Raw genomic sequence first — 6,982 nt, 5'->3', positions numbered from 1 at the left:
TCTTGTTTAAGGTATATATTTTGTTTGCTTTGTTGTCGTTTGAGGCGTAAGTAGTATAAATATTGTACTTCTAAGAGCCATTTTCAGATAGATTGCCCTCCGAGTGTTCCCATGTTTCTCTCCCCACTTGTTCATAGTAAAGCTTCTCTTAGAGTAATAGTAATTTATATATACTCCTTAATGTTACCTATCATCAAACCTTTCATTTTATTTGGCGACCTGTTTCTTTATGTTCTAACAATATGTCTGAATATCACGCTCCGTCCCTTGGTTCCACTCAATATAGCGATAAATAGACACTTGTGGTCGCATTTTCCATTTAAATATTTTGTTTCCTGATAGGCACATCACGCTTAGAAACGTTTGGACCTGTACATTATGAATTAATTATATCTTTATGGCCATACAATAGGAAAGAGATTTACGTTTTTTCTTAGTTCTTTTTTTTAAACCTCAGTCCTAAGAAATCCTTTTTTCTCTTGCTGTCAATAGAGTGCACTGAAATTAATGTTTGGATGGCAATGGACTTACTGTAAGGTAAGTTCATACATTTGCTTTGTTTTCTTGAATGTAGTTAGTAATTATGAATGGCTAGCAGTTTTTAAAATTATGTGATATTTTGTCTGAAACTACATTAACAACTCCCTCAAAATCTGTGCTTCAGTGGCTGACCATGACAATATCTTTGAAAAATATTGGAGTGCAGGAGGTCAAGTGATTTTATTGTCAAACGCCTGGTATTAGAAAACAACAGCAACATTAAAAACTCCATCCTAGCTTTCAGTTTAATAAGGAAACATGGTAAAAATTTTGAAATATTTTTTTCTAAACTCAATGTTTTAATATATATTATTTTAATATACCGAAGTACATATGATATTTCCATGCAGATATTCTGCGTCATCATACGATGAAAGAGTAATGGAACGGAGAAAGATTCTCTCCGGCGCCGGGATTTGAACCCGGGTTTTCAGCTCTATGTGCTGATGCTTTATCCGCTAAGCCACACCGGATACCCAACCCGGCGTTGGACAGAATCGTCTCAGTTTAAGTTCCAACTCTTGGGTTCCCTCTAGTGGCCGCCCTCTACACTACGTCATAGACGTCTATGAACGTAGGACTGAAGTCCACACATGTGCTGAGGTGCACTCGTTATGAGTGACTAGTTGGTAGGGATCCGACGGAATAATCGCCGTCTTAAATCACGAAGTGATTTACGCATATCATATATATATTATTCTAATGTACCGAAGTACATATGATATTTCCATGCAGATATTCTGCATCATAATACGATGAAAGAGTAAAGGAATGGAGAAAAATTCTCTCCGGCGCCTGGATTTGAACCCGGGTTTTCAGCTCTACGTGCTGATGCTTTATCCACAAGAGCTGAAAACCCGGCGCCGGAGAGAATTTTTCCTCTGTTCCATTACTCTTTCATCGCCAATGTTTTAAGGTAAAATTATGACCACTTAACCAAACCGAACTAATTGCCAATAATGCGGGAATATATTCGTATATTTCCCAGCAACTCTCACCACTATCCACCACTTGAAATGGACAGAGGTGAAATTAACTTCGGGCGTCATATTTTCTTTTTTTTACGTACAGTTAATGGATTATTCTATAAACATTCAGATTCCTGCTTAATGTTAATTAAATAAAAATAGATAAGCAATGAGAAAATAAAACTTTAATACAAAAAGAAAAGCAATAGGAAAATTCATTGCAAATGCTACTTGCGATGTTGAGGAGGGAGGATGGCTTTAATATGGTGAAAAACCATTGAATGAAAAATAATGTTTTTGCTGTAAAATACACTTTAATATGTGAGAAATATATATGGCATGAAATTTAATGAGGATATATGCCCTTGTCAACTACTGCAGCGCTATCTTTAAAACTATGATGCATAGGGTTTTCAAAGAACAAGAATAGTTAAAATGTGGTGGAAAACGAGTGAATTTTTAAAAAGAAAAATTCTTTGTTTAAAATAATCTTTGAAATTTCAAAATTTCATCGCACAAAATTTAATGCACATTTATATAACCCTTTAGGCTGTCATTTTTAAAGCACAGAGTTTTTAAATTACACTAAATTTTAATTGCAATTTCTGGTAACTTTAATTTTTTGCTTCATTCTCATACAAAGAGTGAATATTTTTATATCTTCGAACTATTAATACATGGATTTTATTTGAAACACACATTCTTAGATAATTAGGAAACTTTCTGTGTAACAGAGATTTGTTATTTTGTTGCATTTGATAAAATAATATCCTCACATGTTTCTCTAATGGTATCTCCAAAATTGATTCTTAAGATGTATTCTTTATTTTCACATTTTGAAAACGAATATCAAATTTATGATACAACCATTTTAAAGAATGTTCTTTTAGGAGTAAAATGACAAAGAGGTTTTGAACTTATCTTAAAAATGGCTCAGATATATTCACTATCGTGACCTACAGTGCCTTGATACTCCCCCCCCCCCCAACATTTCTGCCCCAATTATTTTTACTAAACTCAAATGGGCGACTCCAAAATGAATATAGATTGTTAGTTGAGAGGCTTGAGAGAAATAGACCTTTGGGAAGGCCGAGACATAGATTAGAGGATAATATTAAAATGGACTTGAGTGATGTGGGATATGATGGTAGAAATTGGATTATCTTGATGAGGATAGAGGCCGATGATGAGCGTATGTGACGGCGGCCATGAATCTCTGGGTTCCTTAAAAGTCATAAGTAAGTAAGTAATCTCAAATTTAAATTGTTGCAGCAATGATATTTATATATACAAAAATGAAGAAATTATCATAAAATAGGTAAGAATTCAATTTATACAACATCTCCCCTTAAAAATAAGATTTACATGTATCGGAAATAATCTATGAAGGCCAGTGACAGCTTGTGTCTGTCGTGTGCATGGGTGGGTAAGAGTGTGTATCGGGTATGTGAAGATTATAAAACCCGTTCCATTAGTGAATTGAGGCGTATAGTTGCAAAATCAAAACATAATTTTTCAGTACGAAGGAAAAACGTTTGCAAGGAACTAAGGATTTGCAACCAATTCTCTTTTTCATTATACAAATCCATGTTATGTATCTGGCTTTGGAGCATAACAGTGCTATAACAGTTGTAGAATCATATGAAGATATGAAATACAACATTAACTCATTTCGGAAAAAAAGTGATGTATCTGATTTTGCAACTACACGTCTAAATTAAAGTATTAATTATGTTGTTGTTGTTGTTATCTAATGCCGGGCTTTGGCAACGAAGCCATTAGCGTTCTTGCTCTCCAATATTTCTCTGTGGTGGATCCATCACGTAGAACTTCACAGATTAGCATAAGTGTAACCGTTTTTTAAGTGGGCACCAATTTTTTGATTGTAATGGTGGTTACATCACCCACTCACGTAAACCCCCAGTATGACTGGAAGGCCACACCTGTCGTTGGTTAATGGGTCCATCGGACCTGGCCGGGAGGAGTTTTAGAGTCCACCGACCTTTCTCACAAGTACCACTTGTGGAACATTTCTACGCAGTGGCAGGCCAGCGTAAGAGATGAAATAGCATTTCCTCTATTCCTGATGGTGTGGTTATACCGCCAATACTCGGTCCCCAGAGCCTCATCTGTAAAAGCAGGTTGCACCACGAGCAGGTTGAGGTTGGGTTTTGGATAGGAGAGGTTATGGAATGCACTTCACTGTCCCTTGCAACCCAGTATTAAATATTTAAGCCAGTATAACTGATTCAGTGAGAATATCAATTCAGTTCCAGAGGGAGACAAAGACAAGAGTCACTACAGAAATTAAAAAATATATTACTATTAAGCACACGTTAGTGAGTAGCTGTTAACCGTTTTCGGAAATCACAGCACACTTAAACTTTGAGATGAGTGCAGCAAAATTCATTTTTAATAACAATTATTTTCTTTTTATTTTGGTACATTGAAAAGGGTGAACTATCTGATTATGGCTCTTAAGTCGTTTCATTGTAAAAACAAATAGAAAACAACAATTTATATTAGCAGCAATAGCAGTAGTAGTTGCAATAGTAGTAGTAGTAGCAGCAGCAGCAGCAGCAGCAGCAGCAGCAGCAGTAGTAGTAGTAGTTGTAATACTCTTTATCTTCTGTCTATCCTATTCCTGATAACTATGCAATACTTGTGTACATTATTCTTGTTTAGAAACACTCTCGGCTACAATCCAACTAATCCTCTTCTACTGTCATTGCTATCTTCTATTACTATTATCCCTAATTTTTTATCTTCAAGCATATTTATCTCTGACTAAAATTCACTAATTTTTACGTATCTATATTCTACGTTTTACTGTACTACATTATTTTCCCTATTTTTCACTGACATTTTCTCAGAATTTTACTCTTGCATTCATTCAATGTTACAAAATTCGAATGTTTGTAGTAACTTCCTTAGTAGTCTTCTTCAATTCACTTATATCTCTTTCTGTTTCATTGGTATATCTTCTCCCTACTTGCACTCACTTTCATTTATTGTCTACTGCACTTCCCAGATTCTTCCTCTCTGTACTACATAAAACACTCAGTGTTGGTTATTTACCATTTATGACTTATTTTAACTCTCTTTACTAATTTCCCTTTCACTGGTTTATTCTATGCGTCTTCTCCTTAACACTTAACTAATTATTCCTAGATCTTTTCCTCAGCTCCACTTCAGTTACACTTAACGATCGAATCCTCACATTTCAGTTCTCTAGATTAGCTCGCTCAAATTACACCACTGAAATTTATATTAGAGCAAAGGATTTTAATGAATGACATCTGAAAAACAGGGATTTTTGAAAAGTAAAAGGACGATTTCTAAGAAAATATCCCAATGTTCCCGTTCTACATAGAAACAGATAATAAGTACATTTAAATTTAGTGATACCAAGGAAAAACATAGTTTAGGCTCTTTCTCAAGTTCGCACCATTTGTATCAATGTATTTAGAGCCAACTGAAATTAGTTGTACATCTTGATTACACAACTTTTAACACTGTATCACTTCGGAATATGTATGATAAGAACTTTGTGTTAAATATTAACGTACCTTGTTAACATGTTTCGACCTATTTTCAGTAATCTTCGGAACTGGTCGTTGTTGGTCTTGGCGCCTCTTGTTTCCTGTGTTGGTGCGTTCATAGTGTAGAGTCAACACACAACTCAATTTCAAAACACATACACTCTTTGACTCTACACTACGAACACACCAACACAGGAAACAAGAGGCGCCAAGACCAACAACGACCAGTTCCGAAGATTACTGAAAATAGGTCGAAACATGTTAACAAGGTACGCTAATATTTAACACAAGGAAGTTCTTATCATACATATTCCGAAGTTGAAATTAGTTGTACAATCTATTCCACTCTACAAAGATGTTATTTAAAATAAAGGTTAAGTAACTGTATTAGATGTAGTGAAACCGTTGAAAGCATACAGTTCGTACAGTTTATTTTTTGCAAATTAAATAAGTTACAAAGAATAAAGAAAAGGGACTCTGTCAACTTCCCTTTACTATCATAACTAGTTTCAGAAAACTTAGAAATCATTTTTATTGAACATGAGTTCCGTAATATTTTATAATTTACGAAATATCATGCAATACTCGCAGATCAATGTTTTAAAAAATTACCCATCCATGGAGCACCACAGCGAACTCTGAGCAGCCGTTACAAAAACAATTAGATATATAGTTAAATATAAATTATTTACATAATTATGAGAAGAAAACAGCGTCCAGAATTTTCTTTGAATATTAGGCCTATTTGGATTAAAAATCATTTAAAGTAAGTTGATAAATCTCTTTGTCATGTTCTCTTTTTTTTTTTTTTTTTGGAAATGTAAATTAAAGGGAACAATTAAAGAGCGATTAATAGTCATAAATGTAATTTCGGACTAACAATGTTATATCAAAGGCAACTGAAGCATGTATCCTTTCGAGAAACGCTAATAAAAATAAATTATTTGCGTTTATATAATCTAAATGGTTACTGTACCAATATTTTAAGTATAACACTGGATGTTACTTAATGTTACAGATATTAAATTTACATTGTACACAAAATATTGAGTTTTCTTGCAATTTAAAAAAAAAACATACGAAATGGCTTTGGGCAGATGGTAGGTGCCTGAAATAATATACACTAATCGGCATTAACATAACAACATTAGAACAGTTAAATAAATTATTATCAGCTACACAATGTAGTTTCCTATTCGTATCCATTAGGCCTACATGAGTGCATATGTATTGTACATATGTGTGAAATAATTTTGAAAAGACCAATTTAATAAAGACAAATTCTAGAAAAATTAAATCTACAGCTACAATTGTAATCGCACCTTAAATACAGGAAGATAAACTAGTTTTATAATATTATAAAATTAGTATAATGTTTGAATGTTGTTAAATCATAATTTCATTTTCCAGATAATATTAAATGCTTTGGCATATCATAGTGTTATAGAAGTTTCCCGTTTTCTGAATTACTGTTGTGAACACTGCATCTTGCTAACTGAGAATTAACTGCATTCTGCTATTGCCTTCTCGTGCCGTCGTAGTTCTGTAGCTAAAATTGCCCTCAATTCCACACAAGCCTCTATTCAGTAAAATTTGTAATTTTTATTTACCTTACTCTAAATTACTGTACTTCCTTGATAATTAATCTCTTAGTATTATTTCTCGAAAAACTTATTGCTATATAATTCCTAATCAATAGGGAAAACTCGGCTAATTTCGATACACGGATAATTTCCTGGTATTTATTTTTAAATTTACCATGAAATTAAACTAGAAATAAGTGTAACTTTGGTGACATATATAAGTGACAGAAGTTGTACTATAAAATAGATTTTGTTCACTGCGCTCTTGCAATAACATGAGCGGTTCTTTTGGAAATTACTTCAAGAGATTTGTAGCTTTGAATTTGTGAGTGAATGCAACATCCGATTT

General features: G+C 33.6%; 1 protein-coding gene and 1 non-coding gene across 9 annotated transcripts in view; both read right to left on the bottom strand.

Moving 5' to 3' along the window:
- Positions 1-6,982, bottom strand: part of LOC138710161 (putative per-hexamer repeat protein 5) — a 281,887-nt gene that overhangs the window by 1,270 nt on the left and 273,635 nt on the right. The gene's annotated exons all lie outside the window — the stretch shown is intronic.
- TRNAY-AUA (transfer RNA tyrosine (anticodon AUA)) lies at positions 942-1,013 on the bottom strand. Its single transcript has one exon. It is a non-coding gene; the product is annotated as a tRNA-Tyr (tRNA).

Source organism: Periplaneta americana, chromosome 12 (assembly GCF_040183065.1).
Source record: "Periplaneta americana isolate PAMFEO1 chromosome 12, P.americana_PAMFEO1_priV1, whole genome shotgun sequence".
In the NCBI taxonomy this organism is placed as follows: Eukaryota; Metazoa; Arthropoda; class Insecta; order Blattodea; family Blattidae; genus Periplaneta; species Periplaneta americana.
Note: the sequence above shows the minus strand (reverse complement) of the source record. Positions and strands in the feature narration are given on the sequence as shown.